Source organism: Mustela lutreola, chromosome 1, assembly GCF_030435805.1.
Source record: "Mustela lutreola isolate mMusLut2 chromosome 1, mMusLut2.pri, whole genome shotgun sequence".
Lineage (NCBI taxonomy): Eukaryota > Metazoa > Chordata > Mammalia > Carnivora > Mustelidae > Mustela > Mustela lutreola.
Genome location: NC_081290.1, coordinates 275,229,918 through 275,253,849, shown reverse-complemented (window position 1 = coordinate 275,253,849; position 23,932 = coordinate 275,229,918). Strand labels below are relative to the sequence as shown.

The 23,932-nt window shown below is 35.1% G+C and overlaps 1 pseudogene; it reads right to left on the bottom strand.

The window, feature by feature from the left end:
* Positions 1–8,500: 8,500 nt before the first annotated feature.
* On the bottom strand, positions 8,501–9,429 carry LOC131808858 (olfactory receptor 4P4-like; annotated as a pseudogene).
* Positions 9,430–23,932: the final 14,503 nt, after the last annotated feature.

Genomic DNA, 23,932 nt, shown 5'->3' with positions numbered 1-23,932 from the left:
TGCTACATCAATGAAAGGATCAAAGATTCACAAATTTGCACTTTCACAGAATCTTGAGACTTTATTTATATATAGAGACAGAGGTTAGGATAGATAGAATATAATCTGGGAGCTGTTTTAGCCAACACTTAAGAATTAAATGTCACTCAGTGAGATGCAGACACTACAGCACAGCTTCCACCTTTATGTAACCTGATGTAACTACCATTTCTGGCCACCCTGTGTGTATATTTTAAAAACACAGAATGCTACTACAGCAAAGGTATTTAGATGTTATCAAATCCACCAAAAACTCAAAACCTATGACTTTAAGATCATTTTAGAGGTAACTAGTGTAACATTTTTGAACAGGTATATTATAAGAAACTCATTCTGTTTTAATTTATCATTCAACTCTAATTTCATGAAGAACAAAAGTCCATCTGTTTCTAGTATGACTTTCATACTGCTATCAGGCTTCCTGGCCTCTTTCTTGTTTTTAACAAAGCAAACATAATTATCAGTTCACACTGTTCAAGAGTGAATGGTAATTAAATAGAGGTTAGTACTTTTATGATTCATGATCAATTTTCTCCTTACCTTTTTACAGCCAGTGATGATTCCTAATTTCGGAGATGGCATACTTTTTTGCAGAGAGATGTGTTTGCCTAAAACAAATGGACTCAAAGTTAATTGTTAAACAACTTAAAGTGGACATCACTTATATATCTAAACCCTGGGTTTCCAATAAAAGAGATGCGGATCAAGATAATCTAGGTAATTTAGCATCAATATGTAATATCATGTGGAGGAGAGATATCTTCATTCCCACTCAGTCCAGAGCTTCAGTCCATGTTTGTGGGCAGTACAAGATGATAGGGTGTCCTGCAGACAAGCAGTGAGAAGATGCATTTTGAATTCTCATCACAATTATTAAAAAAAAAAGTGTACAAGATAACAGATTACAGATCACCTAATCTACATTTATTAATATTTTAAGGGATATATTTTGCAGTTAATATAAATATGTGGTCCAGCATTCTTGATTCCAAATAATTTTGAAATAATTTTTCATCGGTTATAGCAATGTGCCTTCCTTTTGGTAAGATTCTGACTCATTTTCTAGATTATCACCAATGTTTCACCCATAGCAGTTCTTAAACTCTCATCCTGATATCTGAGTGGGAAATGCTATAATTACTGCTGTTAGCTTGAGTAAAAGTGAATGTGAGTGCAGTCCATGACAGATTTATTGTGATTGAAACATGTAATATATCCTTGGCCATATTTTCTCAGTTTGTCAAGTAATTGAAATTGTAAGTGATGAAGAGATTTATGCATTTTCTAGTTGGAATCATGGAACAAGAAAGACATAGAAACATGAAGTATAATAACTGAACGGTGAACTGTTTTGCTTCAAGTTGTTTTTTGATAGCAGCAACGATCTAAATATAAAAGGAAAACAATTCACCTAAATACTTCCAGTGGTCAGAGGTTTGATATTAAGTAAAATGTGTCCTTATAGATGCTTTCTTCCCCTTTAATTATGGTTATTTAAAATAGATGTATAAAGTTTAAAATCTGAATAATCTGGCCAATGTTCTATAAGAAGTTAGTTACCCAGTTTAAGCAAAAACAATACCCATTTTTCACTTTAACGTTGTTTAACATCTTCTTTTCCCATACACCAATAACATTTAAAAAGAGCTCAGGAAACAAAGTTAACTGTCTCCCTTTCCAGACCATTTATGAATGTTGAGATTATCGCTAACTGCTTAAAGCTTCATTGTCCACATTTATAGAATCCATAAATTATTACATAATTCAGACTATATTGAAGAGTATCAAAAATAATGTGAAATGCCCCAGTGTTGTACATAGTTCAAAGCCACATATTAGCTTCCTTTTACTTTTTCAAGTTAACAGTCTCTGAGATTGCCATGTACACATCTGTCACCAAGTCAACATGGAAAAAATCTAAACAAAACAAAAAATCAAAATGTCACAATATATATTAATGGGGTTGACCATGATAAATTTCAGTTTGGAGCAATCTGTTAGTAAAAAGAAGTAAAAATTAATCTATAAAATTGTTTGTTGTTGGGGACTTTTTAATACTAATCACTGGCCTATAATTTCCCTGCACTATAAAAATAAAATCAAATTATAATTTTATTTCTTTGGTTGCATTGTATAAATATTCTTCATTATGTATTAATTATGCTATTTAGATAATAAGAATAATTGCTCTTATAGTTAAAGTTTCCACCATAAGTTCAGATTGTCTCCTAATGATATCAGAATATGGCCCATGATAGTTCCATTAATTCAATCAGATAAATCTAGTCCATTTTAGAATGACAAGTTTTTTGAATGTTAGAAAATTACTCATCATTGGGACATGCAATCATAAATTGGGCTATTCCTTCCTAAGAATATAATGGAAAATATAAAAGCACCAAAAAGAGACTCAATAAATTTCACTGAAACTTAAAAAATTTCATTAAGTTCAACTCAATGGTTTTTGTTCTCAAGTGGAATTCTGCTCATGAATAATGCACAATAAGACTATAGTTCATGAAATTATTTTGTGTAATCACATTATCTTATGCTGCTAGAGAAAATATGGTTTAAGGATGGAATTAAGTGGAATAAATTTAAATAGCATATAACCACCCCAAAGCACAGTTGGTGGAGCATTCTCGAATGAAAGTGGCATGGTTAATTCATGGATCATTAGATCTCAGTGGCTGTAAGATTGCCTTTAGGTGAAATCAGAGGAGCTCCCTCCTGAGGTACTCACTCTGCTGATTCTTCTCCAGTATCTAAAGATAAAATAAAATGCAGAGATTTACAAACCAAATATTCAAGCATATTTTAGGTTAATTCTCAAAAATTAATTTGAAAATTTCAACATATCTTAGAACACTTTACATATTTGCAAGGGGAGTAGAACTTAAATATCCATTGAACCATCAGGGATGTAAGAAGTGGGTTTTAAGAAAGAGAGAGACAGAGAGAGAAAGAAAGAAAGAAAAAGAAAAGGAAGAAAGGAAGGAAAAAATTAAGTATTTTGAAATTCTTACGAAAACAGATATACATTTTAATTCCTAGGAGTCACTTATTTTATACCAATGCTGGAGGAAAGTTGACTCAGAAGAGCAGAATATAACATATGACAACACAAGAATTAATAGGTCTTTGAAACTCTAAGAAATTATATTCCCAGAGGCATTTCTGAACAGATCTTCATCAAATGCCTTTGTGTTGCTCTCCATGGTATTGACTCGGGGTGCCTGTGGGCAATTTCTAGATATAACTTTACTTTTCATGTTTGTGTCGGCTTGTGTCAAGCACTTTCTCAGGAGGCTCCATAATGCTCTAGTCAGAAAGAGCAATTCAGAAACTCTGCCTGACTTGCACTCATCTTGCTTTCTGAATTAAAATAATACAGCATGCTTAGCGAAATAAGTCAAGCAGAGAAAGACAACTATCATATGATCTCCCTGATATGAGGAAGTGGTGATGCAACATGGGGGCTTAAGTGGGTAGAATAAGAATCAATGAAACAAGATGGAATTGGGAGGGAGACAAACCATAAGTGACTCTTAATCTCACAAAACAAACTGAGGGTTGCTGGGGGGAGGGGGTTTGGGAGAAGGGGGTGGGATTATGGACATTGGGGAGGGTGTGTGCTTTGGTGAGTGCTGTGAAGTGTGTAAACCTGGTGATTCACAGACCTGTACCCCTGGGGATAAAAATATATGTTTATAAAAACTTAAAAAAAATTAAAGAAATAAATAAAATAATACAGCATGGAATAGCATTAGGGTAGTGCTGGTTTAGAATTACTTCACTGAAAACATACATTTATTTGGGCAATTAAAATGACTGTTTGAGAGATACAGGTTCAGGTAGAAACCTAAATTGTGTTTCCAGGAAATCAAAGAGAAGCAGAGTTATACAGGTGAAAGGCTATGAGTCTAATTCTCATTCAGGCCCTCTATGTAAAACAGAGATTGGAATTAGGGTTAATTGGATTGGTTGGGGTAACATGCAAATGAGCGTTTGGAGCTCCTTTATAAGTGAAGGATGCAATGATTCAGTTGTCATGGCAAGGAGGAAGTTAAGTCCAGGCTGGGGCTTGCAGTTCTCTGAAAGTTTCAGAAATCTTCATGGGTTCTCTAATGGGGCCATGCATAAATGATTTCTCACTTATGAACTCCTGATCCTATTAAAAAAAAAAACTGTCTTAAGAAGGCTTGCTTGCTCCATTTTGGAAATTTTCTTTTATATAAGCCTCAGAAAATTCTGAAATGAGAATATACAAAAAGAAACAAACACATGCAATACAGTTCAATATGCATCATTATCTCAAGTAACCTTTATGGGTAGAGTAGATAGAACAATAGAATAGTGACCCACCATCAAGACTGGAACCTGAGTTATTTATTGCAAGAGACTAACAGTGATGAAATAGATGGCTGAGGAATGGAGGACAGAAGAAAAGGAAAGATAAAAGAATAAATAATCCATTCTTGATACACGTGTTAGGGTAAAAATGTTATATCAGTAAGTGAGACTATAATAGAATTTGAGGAGATATCAGCACTCAGTGCCCAGAAATTCTGTTTACCATTTGTCCTGACCCTATGTAAGTTCATTTGTACAGGTTATTTGGTTCAGCCAGAAAAGTAACACAGTGACGTTCAGGGAACAGATTTTCCATCATACACAAATCGATATATAAAAAATTTCCTTGGGACACCTGGGTGGCTCAGTGGGTTTGGCCTCTGCCTTCGGCTCAGGTCGTGATCTCAGGGTCCTGGGATCGAGCCCCATGTAGGGCTCCCTGTTCAGTGCGGAGCCTGCTTCCCCCTCTCTCTTTGCCTGCCTCTCTGCCTACTTGTGATCTCTCTGCTAACTCAATAAATAAAATATTTTAAAAACTTTCCTTTATACATGTTAAACTTAAGGAGATCAATTTTTTATAGAATCTTATAGATGCAAAATAATAATAATAATGATAAATTTATCAAGACATTATTTTGTGTTTTAAGTTTATTGTATCATTTCATCTCACAATAGTGCATCCTATGAGTTAAGTAATGTTAGTTCTCTGGTTCCAATAAGAATACAGTCGTCTAGAAGTTAAAAAGATTTGCCCATAGAGCTACTAAATGAAAATAAGGAAAAGAACTGTGTGCCTTCTATGAGTGAAAGGAGTTGGTTTTTATATATTTACTACTTGCCTCCAGCTTGGAAAGTGTAGCAACCCTGAGGAAATAAGAGATTCTAGTACTTCAGAATGATGGATATCAGAACTCCTTGTTTTACTGGTTGTCCATTTCAACATAATGCGTGCTTTTAACCAAGCTTCATTCAGACCTTGTGTCAATACACAGAAATAGTTGGTCATAAGTCTACCAATAACACACACAAACATATCAGGATACACCTTAGAGATGTGTACAAGTACCTCATTTATCACCTCAATCCCGTATTTTTCTCAGTTCATATTAACTCCTCTTCTGAGAATCGATTTTGTTATATTTTTCTTCTTTTCTAATTCCCTTCTAAAACCATTTGTTTTATGGGTTGTATGAGCTTATTTCCTAAACTGAGATTTCAAGTATTTTTGAAGATATTAGGTATTGTTCTATAGGCTGGAAAGTGAGAACAGCTTACAAGTGGATAACTAATACAGGTTCAATATATTTTTGGTGGGCCTACAATATAATATTTTTATTTTTTTGCCAAAAAAATCTTACCAGATTCTTGGGAAAAGAAAACAAATCAGAAAAAGATTTTGGATTTGTTGTGTAGCATTGTTTCTGATGGGTAGAGTATTTCCTTTGACCCATCCTGAAAACCCTCAAAACCCCACATACCACACAGACAAAGACAAAAATGATCACACATACAAGGACCAAGTATTGTGATTCTATACTTTTAAAATAATCCAAATATTTTTTGGAAAATTAATAGGTTAAACCAGGTCAAACCAAACTATACTAAACAGACTTAATTTCCTATGAAATAGGCAGAATGTTTTCCCTTCATATTCCATAGGTTTTCATAGACCCATGAAGGAGAAAAAAAAAAGTAATTAGCTAGATTTGTAAAAAGTTTTAAGATCAGAAATGCCAAAAGAAACTTTTCTGACATGAAAGACAAGCACTATCTCATTTATGGTTTTACCTAGACTTCTCTTGGTTGTGGGGCAGAAGTAATTTAATTGAGAAAACTGTGTGTGGAGACAATACAATCATTCTGCTTAAAAAAAAAGGCAAGTGCTTTGGCAGAGAGAAAGGTCTTCCCAAATGGGAACCAAAACACAGAGCTGACTGGATTATGTGATTCAAAATACAAGGGATAAATGAAAAATAAACTAGTAGCACCTCCAAATGCAGAAAATAAGTAAAAAAAAAAAAAAAAAAAGCAATAGGTGGCTGCAAGTCTGCCACTTTTCATTCATTCCCTGACAGCTACATGAAATATATGTTGAGTTTTTAACCTTTCTGACACTGCATATTTTATTACTAATTCATTTTAATTCTTAATGTAAGGGGAATTTCTGGATATGTGAGAATAAACTATAAAGTTAATAAAAAGAGAAGATAGATTAATAGACTTTAATTCATTGTTTATTTCTTAATTTGTGTGGGTTCATTGCTTTAAAATGGATAAAAGAAAAAGATATAGTGCATCTTTGACAGAGTTGTCTCAAACCAGGAAAACATAAGAAAAAATACTAATATGAGGCAGAGGATTATTTTAAATGGAGTAAATGTACAGTTTCATAACAACAAATGAACAGAGAAAAATCAGAAATACTTCTGGTCTATCTGTGAATTGGAAAAAAAAACTTTTGGAAAAAAATATCGGGAGTGTAACTTACATTTAAGACATGAACTCTTAACGCTTAGTGGGGATAGCATTATAAGCAGGAAAGTTAGAAGAAACAGTCATAGAGCTGATAGACTTTAGAGTATGTTTGAAGAATGTGGAGTTGGGGGTAGTTGGTTGAAAGCATCCTAGCAAAGGGGAAAAAAATGAAGAAAAGTAAGGAAAGAGGAAAGATATATAATGTGTTTCCAGTAGCCATATGTCCTAGCAAAATCATCACATGTGTTAGCCAAAGTACTGCTATAACTTTATAAAGTACAATATTACACATTTCATAGATATTAGAAAAAGAAGAATGAATATATAATTAAAGTAAATAGCCAAGACCCAAAGATGAAAATGTACCCGAGTCAGAATCACCCAGTTCTCCCTGACCCCCCAACCTGTCATTGTAACACCATAATTTCCACCAATGTAATGCCTTCTGAGATTAACAAATTTGGCTAGGACCAATTTTGATAAGCAAGAGAGAAATTTGGGTTTTATTCAAGGAAAATAGGGTTCCATCTATATTTTTGGAGAGGGCTGTGCTATGATTAGGCATGTGTTTTAGAAAGACATTTCTAGCATTCCTCAAACCCATTCAACCACATCTGCCACTAGTGGGAAACTTTAGCATGCAGATTGCAATCTGAACTACAGAAACTTTCTTCTTTGTTTCTTAAAATGTTAGAGATCATTTAGTCCAACTCCCCAAAGAAAGCCATATATTTTCTACAACATCTCAAATAATAAATGCTCTGGGAACACAATGTAAAAAGTAAATAAAAATCATCATTACCTGAATTTCATCAGAAGTTATTATCAACAGTTATATGACAATAAGCTTAGCAACCTAGATGAAATGGATGCATTCCTGGAAAAATATAAACTCCCAAAATTGAACCAGGAAGAAATCGACAACCTGAATAGACCGATATCTAATAATGAGATTGAAGCAGTGATCAAAAACCTACCAAAAACAAGAGCCCAGGACCTGACGGATTGCCTGGGAAATTCTACCAAACCTTCAAAGAAGAAATAACACCTATTCTCCTGAAGCTGTTTCAAAAAATTGAAGCAGAAGGAAAACTTCCAGACTCTTTTTATGAAGCCAGCATTACCCTGATTCCCCAAACCAGGCTAAAACCCTACCAAAAAGAAGACTTTTAGACCAATATCACTGATGAATATGTATGCTAAGATTCTCAACAAGATCCTAGCCAACAGGATCCAACAGCACCTTAAAAAGATTATCGACCATGACCAGGTGGGATTCATCCCTGGGCTACAAGGATGGTTCAACATTCACAAATCAATCAGTGTGATACAACAAATTAATATGAGAAGAGAGAAGAACCACATGGTCCTCTCAAGTGATGCAGAAAAAGCATTTGACAAAATCCAGCATCCGTTCTTGATTAAAACGCTTCAAAGTATAGGGATAGAGGGAACACTCCTGAACCTCATCAAATCTATGAAAGATTTTATTTTTTTATCTGACACACTGAGTACATGCAAGGGGAGTGGCAGAGGGAGTAGCAGACTCCCTGCTGAGTAGAAAGTCCTATGCAGGGCTTGATCTCATAACCCTGAGATCATGACCTGAGCCAAGTGAGCCACTCTGGTGCCCCTACAGGAATTTTGAATGTGCCATTTTAGACCACACCTTCCCCATAGCGATTTTCATCTCCATGTTTCTCAGGGTATAGATGAGAGGATTCAGCATGGGAGCAATAACAGTGTAAAACACAGAGAGTTCCTTATCCTTGTTCTCACTCCCAGCAGGTAGAACATAAATATAGATACAAGGCACAAAGAATAAAATGCAACCATTACATGAGAGCTGCAGGTTGAAAGAGCTTTGCGTCTCCCTACAGAGGAGTGTGTCCTAAGATTATATAATATGAGAATGTAAGAAGCCACCAGGACAAGAAAGACAGCAACCACCACCATTCCTGAGTTTGCAATCATTAAGATATTAACAACATGAATGTCTTTGCACACCAGTTTTAAGAGAGGCTTCACATCACATATGTAGTGATCGATCTGATTAGGACCACAGAAAGGTAAATGCAGTACAACCAGCAGTAGAGTGACAGAGTGCCAAAAACCCACACCCCAGGCCATGAAGACCAACGTGTTACACCTCTGCCGGTTCATGAGGACCAAGTAGTGCAGGGGCTTGACAATGGCAACGTAGCGGTCTAAAGCCATGGACACCAAGATGAATATCTCCACACCCGCCAGCAAGTGGACAGTGAAAAGCTGGGTCATACAGTTGTTATAGGAAATGTTTTTTCTTGCTGTGACCAAGTCCCTGATTAGCCTGGGGACCACCGTGGAGGTGTAGCAGAGATCCATGAGGGAAAGGTGACAGAGAAAATAGTACATTGGTTGTTCGATTAGATGGCTGCAGGTGATCGTGAGTAAGATGAGAAAATTTCCCATTAAGATTACCAAATAACAAAGCAGGAAGAAGAAAAAGAACAGTAGCTCCATTTGCTTATTTCCCCATGGACCCATGAAGACAAATTCTGTGACATTGTTCTGATATTCCATGAGGTTGAAGTAATTCCAGAGACACCAGAGAAAATTAATTTATCTGAAATAATACAGAACATGACATTTCAATAGCTTTTTAAAGTGTAATATTTATATATTGAAAAAAATGTAGATTATAGAGACTTTGTTACAATCTTTTAAATCCTTTCAGATCGAGGGTGCCTGGGTGGCTCAGTCATTATGCATCTGCCTTCAGCTTAAGTCATGATCCCAGAGTCCTGGGATTGAGTCCCACATCTAGTTCCCCACTCAGTAGAAAGCCTGCTTCTCTCTCTCTCACTTGCCCTGCTTGTGTTCCCTCTCTGGCTGGGTATCTATCAAATAAATAAAATTAAAAAAAAATCCTTTCAGATCAAAAAATATTTCAAATTATATTTCATAAAAACATATTTTATGTCTGAAACTATCATAAACATTTTACATGCAGTTAATTCATAGCAACCCAATGGTTACTATTGGGTTAATTCATACTAAATGGTTAATTCATAGCAACCCAATTGTTACTATTCTGATACTCACCTTACATATGGGGAAACTGAAAGATTGCTTCAGTTAATTCCACCAAATCATTAAGGTATTAAGTAGCAACCTAAGATATGAACCTGTATCAGATGCTATTTCCATTCTATTAATACTGATGCCACATTACCTACTGAACAATGGACTTGCAGCTGTTTTCCACCATCTTAGACGATAGGGTCTTACTCCATCTCTACCTACCATTAACTACCTATATGACTTTAAACAAGTCCCATCCCTTCTCAATGCTACATATCATTTATTTGTGTTTGTTGCGTGTGGTTGTCATATTTCCTTTTTATTTCAATCTTTTAAATTCCTTTTCAGTGTTCCAGAATTCATCGTTTATGCACCATACCCAGTGCTCCATGCAATACATGGCCTCCATAACACCCACCAACTCTAGTTGATTGACATATATGATAAAATTGGTTTCAGGTACAGAATCTAGTGATTCATTACTTATCATACAACATTCAGTGCTCATCACTAGTGTGCTCCTTAATACCAATTACCCATCCATCTAGATCATCTCCCTCCAACTTCCCTCCATCAGCCCTCATTTTGTTCTCAGTAGGAAAAAGTCTCTTATGGCTTGCTTCCTTCTCTCTTTTTTCCCTTCTCCTATGTTCATCTGTTTTGTTTCTTAAATTCCACAAAGGAGTGAGATTATATGGTAATTGTCTTTTTCTGGCTGACTTATTTCACTTACCATAATACACTCTAGCTTCATCCACATTGTTACAAATGGCAAGATTTTATTATTTCTAATGACTAATATTCCACTGAACATAGAGGCCACATCTTCTTTATCTATTCATCAGTTAATGGACATTTTGGAATTTATATATAATATCCCAATCACACAAAATTTTCCATATATCCATATCCAGTAGAACTTATGATATATTCTTGAAATAAGGACAAAACCAAGGCTCTGAATCTTAGCAGATATTAATTGATAATTAGTTGATAATAGTTTCAGTGAGTCTTCTTTTTGACAGGTTTGGTCACGATTCAGAATGTGGGGAGGCAGGGTAAAAGGAACTGGGACACAATCTGGAATCTGAATATAAGTTCCCCAGTCTATTATAGCAGCTTATTATTATATACAAGCTTTCCCTTTTTTATAATCATTTTAAAGACAAAATTTTGAGGTTGCTGTTTAAAATGCTTGAAGCACTGTGGAGATGTAGTTACCTTCTACTGACATATTGAAGAACCCAAGGTGATTCAAGAATGCCTGCATGTTTAACCATGCAGTTAAGCAGCATAGCCACTTAGATGCAGTAGACCTCAGAGCAGAGAGTGACTATGTTGAGCCATCCCCTTTTACCTGTAAAAAAATGTGTGCCAAAGTGGACATAATTTGCCCAAAAGACTTAATGTCAATGAATTACTTTAATGGTGCCACTGAAGGAACAGTATGATGTAATGGACAGATTTCTAGTCTAATGGTCATGAAGGTGAGTGTCCAAGCTCCTATGTCTTGTTACCTTTCTCTTGTTAGTATGGAGCAATTCATTCTCCCTGATCCTCTTTCTTCAGCTGGTATTGGAACCAATCATACTGGATCTGTCTGTCCTGTTTCGAGGTCAAAATAAATAAAGTTCCTTTAGGGAATTAAACCATAGACACTTATCATTCTGATATAATTAAGTTTGAAGAAGAGTGCTTCCCAAAATGGAAAGAACAAGTTGTTGTATAAGAAGATTGTTATCAGTACTTACATCAGTTTGTTGGCTTTACCTATGGATTTTATGTTCTTCTACAATGCGATAGTTGAAGAACTCATGTTAGACATACATTGAATGCAAAGAAAAAAAATGATGTTAGTATAAATTTGTTCTGGATTAATAAAACAAAGCTTAGCAATGTATTTATTTATGCATAAATTAAGACTATCAAAACTTAGCAGTTTTGGGCGCCTGGGTGGCTCAGTGGGTTAAGCCACTGCCTTTGGCTCAGGTCATGATCTCAGGGTCCTGGGATCGAGTCCCGCATCGGGCTCTCTGCTCAGCGGGGAGTCTGCTTCTTCCTCTCTCTCTGCCTGCCTCTCTGCCTACTTGTGATCTCTCTCTGTCAAATAAATAAATAAAATCTTAAAAAAAAAAAAAAAACCCAAAACTTAGCAGTTTTTTTTTAAATTTTAATTTTAATTTTTTAATTTTTTTATTTATTTTTATTTTTTTAAAGATTTTATTTATTTATTTGACAGAGAGAGATCACAGGTAGGCAGAGAGGCAGGCAGAGAGAGAGGAGGAAGCAGACTCCCCGCTGAGCAGAGAGCCCGATGCGGGACTCGATCCCAGGACTCTGAGATCATGACCTGAGCTGAAGGCAGTGGCTTAACCCACTGAGCCACCCAGGCACCCCAAAACTTAGCAGTTTTGATAACTGTGGCAGACTATGATAAGTTAAAGGATATATATGAACTTACAGACAACTTTTAATAAAATTGTAGAACAAAACTGTATAACAAGTTCAAATCCTGAGTAAGACTAAACATCTCTCAACATTTGATCCAGTATTGCTCGGTTTACAGTTACTGAACATTAGTTGTGAAAACATAAGCCCATATAGGAAAAAAAAAATGACTTTCTACAAAGTAGCAAAGCAGTGACCATAGAATTCTCTGGGAATGTTGCTTTATGCATAAATATCCTCTGTTCATATTTGAATCATTTTCTTTTTGGTCATTATTTAATTCATTAAATAAAAATCCTGTTTCTCTTCTCTCCCTTTCTCTCTCTCACATACACACACAAATACACACACACACTGTATATATGTATGAACAGGGGTTTTGTAGTAAATATAGAGTTCACCTTTTTACATACTTTTTTTATTTAAAGAATTTCTCTCAAGAACATCTCCTTAGATTTTAAATCACTTGAGAAAAATTTATGAGGAATTCTTTGCATACACACTAACATGGTTAACTACAGGTTAAAAGGAAAAGAAGTTTCATTAGCTTATTTGGAAATGGAAATTATGACTGAGGAGACGAGAATCTATGTTTAGTGTAAAAATCCATCAAGAACAATTTGACACGATTTTTCTGGCTTTTTAAAAATATTCATTCATTCATTCATTCATTCATTCATTCATTTATTTTAGAGAGAGGGAGAGAGAGAGAACAAGCAAGCAGAGGCAGGGGAAGGGGCAGAGGGGGAAGAGAAAGAGAATCTTAAGCAGACTCCACACTGAATGCAGAGCCTGCCCCGGAGCTTGATTTCAAGGCCCTGAAATTGTGACTTGAATAGAAAGTAAGAGTCAGATCCTGAACTGACTGAGCCACCCAGATGTCCTGATCCTTCTGGCTTTTTAAAACTATTTATTATATCCAGGGCACCTGGGTGGCTCAGTTCTTAAGCATCTGTCTTTGGCTCAGGTCATGATCCCAGAGTCCTGGGATTGAGCCCCATACTGGTCTCCCTCCCTGCTCAGTGGACAGCCTGCTCCTCCCTCTCCCACTCCCCCTGCTTGTGTTCCCTCTCTCGCTGTGTCTCTCTCTGTCAAATAAATAAAATTAACTTTATCAATCTATAATAAAGAAAAATGTGAAATTGAAATTTATGGGCTCAGTTATGTGACACATTTACACTAAAATGTTTAAAATCTGAATGGGAAATAATAATATATTTTAGGCATTTAAGTATATTTAAGCATTTTAATAAATGCTTTTCATTTAGCAACCATTTTGTCTACATTATGACCTGATGAGGTATATTGTTGTACTATTGCCCCTGTTTTGCAAATAAGGAAATTTGAACCCAAGGCTACACAAGTATGAGGGGGCAGTTTGTATCTAAACCTTTTCAATGTTATTTGGAAGCTCATACTTTATTCATTTTGCTTAAATACCCTCTCATAAATAAAAGCTTTAAACCTTCCCTTTGCTCTCAAATTATCAAGATTTTATTATGAATATCCTGAATGACCTCTTTTGAAAATAACCAACAAGAAAATTTATTCCAGAAGAATTTAAACTTAAAGATAAGGATTCAATAAGATCGGATTTTTATGTAAAATAAATTGTTAAATATCCTAGTTATTTCCTCCCAATTTAAACATACATACTTATGTATATATACATACATTAATATATAAACATACATTACATTATACACATGCACACATACATACATAGTAATCAGGATGCTCACTTCTGTGAGATTTTGAATCTTTTTGGAATGTCAGGGTGATTCTCAGGCTGTGTTGTTTTTATTTTAATTTCTGTGCCTGTGCTCTAATATAGCAAACACATGTGGAATGTCCCTGACTCTCCTGTGAATCTTCCATACAAAAGAAGCTTTCAGGAAAGTGTTAGTGGGAATACCTTGAATTAAAAGCACAAGGACCTGAGGGAAAATCTCCCACAGGCATTTTACAGTGGCCAGTGCATATGTGGTTATAAATTGAAAAATAAAGCCCACATTTTTATAAGGTCCTATAGATAAGCTTGAGGTTTTTTTTACTTTATCTCGTGAAAGTTATTAGTGAGTGATTCAATACTTCTGCAGTGTTATAGCTCTGATGTAATATTATGGATATATATATATATATATATATATATATTTCTCTGAAGTTGACATCCATTTAATTTCTGTACGTCTATCAACATCTTAAAAACTTTTTTTTTTTTTTCTCTCAGTGAACCAAGACTCATTGTTTATGCACCACACCCAGTGCTCCATGCAATACATGCCCTCCTTAATACCCCTACCAGGCTTGTTAATCAGAGTTTCCTTAAGCCCCATCCTTTTTAGTCCTTTCGTATTTGGGGCTTTAATGCTACAACATTCTATTTCAGTTGGTGCCAGAAAGAACTAAATATAAACAGATACAATCATATATTTCCTCTTCAGCGAATTTCCTATAGAGCAACAGGAGTTGACTGAGAGGAAGGAGATAGTTTTGCAGGAATTTTATCAAAATTTCTTGAGCTTATCAGACCTAAGAAAATAAGCATGGTTTTGCAAGGAAATAACTCAGGTGATGCTATTATATCATCCCCAGACCATGAGAATCTGTTCTCTAGAAATATGGAGGAGGGGATTTTGTTTGTGCAGAGGCTTCATGGCACTTGGCTTCTCAAAATTCTCAGATTCAACCCTAAACCTCATCATCTTGGATTTGTTTCTTTCTTTTGTGTGTGTGTGTGTGTGTGTTTCTGTTGTTGCCATAAGAGACCACAGCGGCTGTGTTTTCTGTTCCTTTTACAGTACTCCCATGTCTATGATCAGGGTCTGTGTTTGGGCTTCTGGAAACCGAACTGCAGTAGAAAAGCTCTCATCCTCATGGTCTACATGAAGTTGTGTAGACAAAGTAGTAACTACCTTATCCTTTATGTTAGCTTATTGATGCCACCAACAGAAGGAAGTCACTTCACAATCCTTAAAACCGTGTCTTGCCCACACACCATTCAGAGTCCACAGTCATTGTAAATCCCAACACATCAATGTTGTTTGTGGAAAATCATTACATTTTTTTTGTGTGGAAAATAGAAAAAAAAAGTGTTCTTTCAAAAATAAGGTCAACATATTTATAGACAAGCATTATAAGAGTTTTCTCTCAAATTACTAACTTACGTATTTTTCCATATAACAATTTTTTATTTTTCCTGCATAGAGGAATAACTAGCTCTATGGTCTCCAATGTTATTTAGACTATGGTTGCCCTAGTAACAACCAAATTCCTCACTTCTCTCCCAAATGAGTCCGCATTCTGTCCTTATCTGGTCCTGATCATAACCGATGCATCATTTTCAGACATTCTCAGTCTGCCTCAAGTCTTTGTTCATATTGTTCACTCAGGTCAGAAAGTCTCTCAGTTGTACCTTTTATAATCTGCAGGTGATCCTTGAACAATGTGGGGATTAGGGGCATGTATGACTTTTGAGCCCTGCTCCAAACTTCATTACTAATCGTCTACTGTTCACTGGAAGCCCTACCAATAACATGAGCAGTTGATTAACACATATTTTGTATGTTGTGCATGATATATGTGTTATATACTGTATTTTTATAACAAAATAAACTAGTTAGTAGGAAACTCATAAGGAGGTAAAAATGTAGTACTGTACTGTATTTATTGAAAAAATTCCACATGTAACACAATTCACCTTGAATAGCCCATTCTGTTCCAGGGTCAATGGTATTATCATGTGCTACTCAAGCTTCCCTCATTTATGTGCCCCTATCTAGCTATTTTAACCATGTTTACCACTGTATATCTCTTTGTAATTGGTTTTCCTGGATTACAAAAACATCTTATTTCTTTTAGGGGAACATTTTCTTCATTTTATTGAACAAAATCCTCACTGTGGTGTTTGTAGGAGGGAATGTATAAATTTACACCACTCTCAGAGTTAAGTCTGTGAAACCGGTTGCCGATGTGGGGGGCTGGAGGAAGAAGTAGGGCCAATGGGGTATGAAATTGCACATAGAAGTTTGCCACCCACTCTTCAATTAATTTATTCTGTGCTAAAACAGACTTCAAAAGCTGGCCTTAGGCATCTTTGGCATTTTCTAGTTCAACCTCTGCTGAGACATTGTTCCTTACTGTTCCTCAGAATCTGTTTCAACAGGAAGCACATGATTTATGACCTATCAGTATTTAAGAGAAGTGAACTCTTTGTTTGTGCTCCAACTCCTCAGACTATAAAAGTTATTAACCATGGCATAGCTATGTTTTTAAGAACTGGAAAGGAACTAAGCCTTGTGTGGCTGTACATTGGCCAACTTTTCTTTTGGGAAATGTCTCATCCCTTAGAAAGAGTGAGAGGGAGGTTTGGGGTTATATTCTCCCTGGTCATGTACTTTAAATGACACCTGGAAATTAAAAAGAACACTTGTATATATTTCCAACACTAAAACCAATGAATATACAACTTTTGGGTAGAAAACAAACAAAAGCGTTTTTCAAAATAAATGCTAATGATGATTTTATTTCCTTTTATTTTCAAAAATCAAGAGAGAAAGCTTTTCTTTATAAGAGATATAAGGAAAAGTCCCAGAACCAGGACTTACATGACTGCTTTAATGGTGTAATTCATTAATCTTCTGTAACAAAATTAAGCATTTATTTTGACTCTATTGAAAACACCAGATACCACCATTTACTCAGAGTTTACACAGAGATAATGAAATTTTTCTAATGAGATCATCACCTGGTAAGTAAAAATCCAACCAAAAAAAAAAAAAAAAAAAATCCAACCAACATATACTGAACAAACATGACTTTCAAATTTAAAAAGCTCATATATACATACACACATGGATTTATATCTATCTATATATAAATTAAATTTTAATTAAAATAAGTTTATATATAAATTAAATTTTAATGGATAAGTACATTGACTTAATAGGTGTATTTCTCTCTTCACATTTTGCTAACTTTCCATTACATTGGTACAATTCAATGGCTGATTAATATTATATCCCCTCTTCTTATTCTATTATGTTGCCTTGTTGGCAGGAAACCTTCTGTTCCTTGTCTCCATTCAATGCAGCCCTCTTTTTCACCAACCCATTTACTATTCTCTCAACCACTTATCCTCTATGGATATCTGTTATACCTCTACTGTCACACCCAAATTCATTGGTGACCTACTAGGGGAGACAAAATCCATCTCCTATGATAATTACATTTTACAACTATTTGCCATGCACTTCTTTGGGAGTATCGAGGTCTTTATTCTCATAGTCATGGACTTCGATTGTTGCCTTTCTACTATGTGATTATCATGGATAGAACAAGGTGCCATCTCCTAGTCTTGGCTGCTTGGGCTGGTGGGGCTCTCCATTCGTTTCCTCAATTATTGATGGCAATCCAGTTACCCTTTTGTGGTCCTAATGAAATTGATCACTACTTTTGTGATATCTTCCCTCTACTGAAAGTTGCCTGTACTGATACCTACATCACTGGTGTCCTTGTGGTTGCCAATTCAGGTACGGTCATCTTAGTTACCTTTGTTGTCTTGTTTGTTTCTTATGTTGTTATCTTTAGTCTATGACATCGCTCAGCTGAGCAAAGACACAAAGCCCTCTCCACCTGTGGGTCTCATATCACTGTGGTCAGCTTATCATCAGGCAGATGAGGCTGAGTCTAAATCACCTGTGAAAAGTCAGTGAGCAGAGAACAAATGAGATGGGAAACACGTTAAGAAGGCAAATTATGTGATGAGCACTGGGTGTTATATTCAACTAATGAATCATTGAACATTACATCAAGAACTAATGATGTACTATACCATGGCTAATTGAATTTAAATTTTAAAAGAAGACTGGAAAGTACTGTGTGAGGGTAAACCACTGTAAACAACAATATATCTTTCATTATATCTCATTATATTGTCAGTTTTATTGTGGAGACACAATAAAGCAGAATATATATCATCCTCTCTGAAAAACACTAAATATTGACCAGATACATCTGTAAAATATACATAAATAATTGCTTCTAAGTAATTGAACAGAGCGATTACATTTTTTAAGTTCCTGAATATGTTGTATTTTTTAATGTAATAGATAAAAATTAAAAAAAAAAAAGCTTTGCTCTACTTTGTTTCCTTCTTCTGATTTTCCCTTATAATTTTTGCTTTTCCTCTCTCCCTCATAATGAGAGAGAGTTCTTTATTCCTTTCTTTTCTTGTCTCCCATTTTCCAATAGGCCATTAATCAATAATGAGGTCATTCTAATTATGGTATCACAAGTCATTGATTTTATTTATCTACCTACCATGCACACCAAAGATCTTGAAAATTTCAAAAAAAAAAAGAAAAAGAGTTCCTGAACCCAAACCTGATACTACTATAGGCTACAATTTCCTTCCTATTCCAAAGCTGGAAGAGCATATGACAGTCACACTACAGCCTTTTAACCTTTAGGGAAAAAAGAGTCATTTTTTTTTTTTTTCCAGTTAGGCGAATGTGGAAAGTTTATACCCAAGATCATCAAGCACATTACTGTTGTTGGTGAATTTGCAACACTTGGACCATGGCCTGTCTAGAAATGCCTTTGGGAAAATAATTACAGAAATATTTCACAGACCTATTAATTCCTATCATTACCAATTAAGTATTATTCTGTTCCTCTGAGTCAATGATAGGCATAATATAAATGGATCTTTCCAATGAACTCAAAACTGTGTAAGCATTTGTAGGAATATAAAAATGCTTTTCTCACTTTTTCTTCTGAACTATTATTATTATTATTTAATATCTTATTTTCTTTACTTGAGAGAGAGAGCAAGTGAGCATAAGCAGTGGGGATGGGCAGAGGGTAAGGGGGGGAAGCAGATTCCCTGCTGAGCAGAGAGCCCCATATGGGACTCAATCCCAGGACCCTGAGATCATGACCTGAGCTGAAGGTAGAGGCTTAACTGACTAAACCACCCAGGTGCCCCTCTTCTGAACTATTATTAAGAAGCTAAATCAACTTTTGAAATTCCCAGGCTACTTCCCTGAGGGATGAAGATCCACTTCTTGCATCACTAAGATTTAGTGAATATTGGAAGGCCACTAACCTTATAACCTGTAGAAGGCTTAGGATGTGTTGAGATTGTCAAAATATTTGCAGAGAATTCATCCGGGTGTGTTTGAATTCTGGGATTGTACCTCTCTGCATTTGACTCCAGGTTTTGGTACTAGACACAAACTGGCAGAGTGAGTATGTGCAGACGGAATGCTTCCTGATGCAGCTCCAAATCTAACCAGACAGCCACTCAGACCTTATGGTTAGTGAATTACCCTTGTCACCTTGGTTTGGGAAGGGTCCCACCACACATGTGCTAGGCTGCTTGTGTGTTCTTTATATGTATTCTATGTAATTTCATTCTAAAGCTTATAACTTCTTTTGCAGCATATGACAATTTAATTACTACAGAAGTGTTTTACCATACTTTAGACTAATGGCACATTATTTATAAACACAATTCCCTTTTGGGGAGAGCAAAATAGTAGAGATAGATAAACCATATTTAAGTTGGTACTGAATTTCACTGTGACCGCAGATCTTGAATACAGGCAGTCTTCCATATAACTATTTTGAAACAGGCTAGTTTAAGCTTGAATATGTACAATAATGTAGACTTTCTCCTATTTCAAAACATCTGCATCTTAAAATAGACTAGTTTTACCTGAGAATCCTACATTCTGTTACACTAAGTGTTTTTACTTTCTGATGCATGAATATTCTGTTACACTGAAAGTTTGAAATTGTGGTAGAAATTTCTATCTACATGTAAAAGCTTCTAGGTTGTGGCATCTTGTTTTTTGGGAGATTTTTGATCTCTGCTTCAATCTAGTTACTAGATATTGGTCTATTCAGGTTTTCAGTTTCTTCCTGTTTCAGTTTTGGAAGTTTATAGTTTTCCAGGTATGCATTCATTTCTTCTAGATTGCTTAACTTATTGGCATGTAAGTATTGATAATAATTTCTGATGATTGTTTCTATTTCCTTGATGTTAGTTGTGATCTCTCCCTTTCCATTCATAATTTTATTAATTTGGGTCCTCTCTCTTTTTTCTTCATTTGGCCAGTGGTTTATCGATCTTATTGATTCCTTCAAAAAAACAGCTTCTGGTTTCATTGATGTGTTCTACTATATGTCTAGTTTCTATCTCATTGACCTCTGTTCAAATCTTGATTATTTCCCTTTCTGTGTGTGGGGTTGGCTTAATTCATTGTTGATTTACCAGTTGCTTAAGGTGAAAAGAGAGCTGGTGTATACCGGATTTTTGCATTTTTTTCTGAGTGGAAATACCTAGGCTTGGATGCCTAGGTATTTCCCCCTTAAAACACCTTTGCCATATCCCATAGGTTTTGGACCAAAGTGTCTTCATTCTCATTGGTTTTCATGAATTATTTAAGTTCTTCTTTGATTTTCTGGTTGATCTAAACATTCTTTTTTTTTTTTTTAATTTTTATTGTTTTAATTTATTTTCAGTGTACCTGAATTCATTGTTTATGCACCACACCCAGTGCTCCATGCAATACGTGCCCTCCATGATACCCACCACTGGGTTCACCCAACTTCCCACCTCCCACTCCTTCAAAACCCTCAGATTGTTTTTCAGAGTCCACAGTCTCTCATTGTTCATCTCCCCCTCCAGGTTCCCTCAACTCCCTTCTCCTCTCCTTCTCCCCATATCCTCCATGTTATTGATTATGTTCCACAAACATTCTTAAGCAGGGTGGTCTTTAGTTTCCAAGTGTTTCAATTGTATATAAAGAGAGCTTCTACTCTTTTATGAACAGCATAATCCAAAAGATACACATAATTTTATTCAATAATGCAAAAAATAAGTAATCATTTGAGTGCCTTTTTTAGAGAAGAAATTATTAGATTAGTGATCAGTGTTAAAAACATGCTAAGATAACCAATTATGGATGATATTAAAAGAGTTTCTGTAACAGATTTTAAATTGGAGTTTCCCATGATCACATTTGCTAAATCCCTGTTATGAATGTTCTTATTTCCTTCATTTCCCCATTGATTGTGGGTGTGTACACACATGACAGTCTGTGGTCCTAAAGGAATCACTCAGAAAGTAAAGACTATAAAAGGAAAATGACAGTTTTGAACCACACACATCTCTGGCTTTTTCATATTACCTCATGTATTCCTCATTAAAATTCTGAATTTTGTAAGGATATCTTCATTGTAAAAGGATTAAAATGAAGTTTAGAGAGATGAAGGATTTCACTCAAGGATGGCATTGGTCAGTTTCCTTTAGACACCTCAATGTTTCTCCCTCTTCCTGTGCTTTGCTCTTCTAACCACTGGTTCAGTGGTTGCCTGATGTTTTTATGAGTCAACTGTGACTTCAGTTTCTACCTAAGAGGGGTCCATACTATCTTTCCCATCAAAATCTTATTTCTATGACAAGAATTCTTTTCTTTTTCCCATTTACATCTGCTCCCTGCCCCGATCATGTGTAATGACCCCTCAGGTTACAGGGTGAGAAGGATAAGTAGCACTATTGTGGATTCAAGGCCAATGATGGTATAGAAACAAGGAAGAATCTTTATTTAAGCTATTTACATGTTGGTAAAACTGAAGGAAAATTATTTGAAATGTTTTAGGATGAGAAAATTCCAGACAAAATTAATGTTAAATAGTCCATATATCTTTATTTCCATAAATATTCAGGAAGACAGAATGGGTGTCCATTCATAATCTTGTCTTGCATGTAATTTTCTACTCAGAGGAGGGCTCAGAAGAGACTTTTCATGTTTTCTTCATGACACTCATCATCATCCCTCTCAGCTCTCTCCCATAAAATTCATCCAAAATTGAGGGGGAAATCAGGATTTTTGTGTCTCATCATTCACAGTGTATAATTTCCCCATCTTGAAAAAATCCTTAGATCTCTTGTTCTGAGTTTCTTCTTTTTAAAATCAAAGATTCAGATGAGTCCCATGAATTCTGCTTTTATGCTGTTTGCAGTTTTCTTGTATAAGAATTCTTTTAAAACCAAATTGTTTTAGGTCAATAACTGTATCTGAAAATTAACGATATTTCCACCTTATTAACAAAGTTTCAGCATCACTTGCAATGAGTAGGAATAGGTCAATGAATTCAATCTCCGTAAAGCTTTTCAATAGTCTTTAGCTAAGATTAACTGCTGAATACTCTGTAGCTCATCATTATTTTCCATATACTTTTCCACTGTTCTTCACTTTTTAAAAAAAAAAAAAAAACAATGAATTCATTGGTTTAGTGTGACCCATTTGCAATATTTGGTCACATAGCAAAAAAAGAGGGTGCTATATACAAATTAACCATTAGCTATTCAGGCTGATATATGTCCATTTCTCAAGGATTCCCTGCCAGATAATCCACGGAATTTGAACAGAAAATGGTGAAAATAGGAAAGCTGACCTCATGTGTTAGCCACACAGATTTAAGATATAGGCAGCAAAACATTTTTTGACTTGGGACAATTTTTAAAAATCCTCTTTTTTTACCTAAATAATATAATTTATAATAATGAATGGTTTTAAATTTTAAAACATCATTTATTTCTTTTCAAAACAGGAGTAATCTTTATTTTAAATTTTTTATTTTTTATAAACATATAAATTAAGGGGATATTATAAACTGTCAAATAATTAGACAAGTTACATAAAATAGACACACTGAGAGTTATAAACTATTGATATTTAGTATTTTAAACATGAATAAGCCTATAGAAAGAAATTCAAATAGTAATTGAAAACTTCTCAAAAAAGAAAGACCTAGGCCCAGATACCTTCACTATGAATTCTATCAAGTATTTTTTTAATTTATTTTTTATTTATTTTTGGCATAACAGTATTCATTATTTTTTCACCACACCCAGTGCTCCATGCAATCTGTGCCCTCTATAATACCCTGGTACCCCAACCTCCCCCTCCGCCACTTCAAACCCCTCAGATTGTTTTTTAGAGACCATAGTTTCTCATGGTTCACCTCCCCTTCCAATTTCCCCCAACTCCCTTCTCCTCTCTATCTCCCCATGTCCTCCATGCTATTTGTTATGCTCCACAAATAAGTGAAACCATATGATAATTGACTCTCTCTGCTTGACTTATTTCACTCAGCAGAATCTCTTCCAGTCCCGTCCATGTTGTTACAAAAGTTGGGTATTCATCCTTTCTGATAGAGGCATAATACTCCATCATGTATATGGACCACATCTTCTTTTAAATATTTAGAAATCATTATCAGTAAAACTGAGTAACATACATGATCTTTCCCATTATTCCCATTATAAAATTATTCCTCAATACTTCTATAGAATTAAAACAAAATAAAACAGCCTGATGAAAGAAATCCAGAATGATTATACTAATGTGATATTCATGACAATCTAGTTTTTGTAAATTGTATATCATTGTGTTCATAATGTTAAGTTTAAACCAAATTTCTGTTTATTTCCTTCAGATATATAACTCATTTGTGTGTAACATAGAGAAAACTCAAGTAT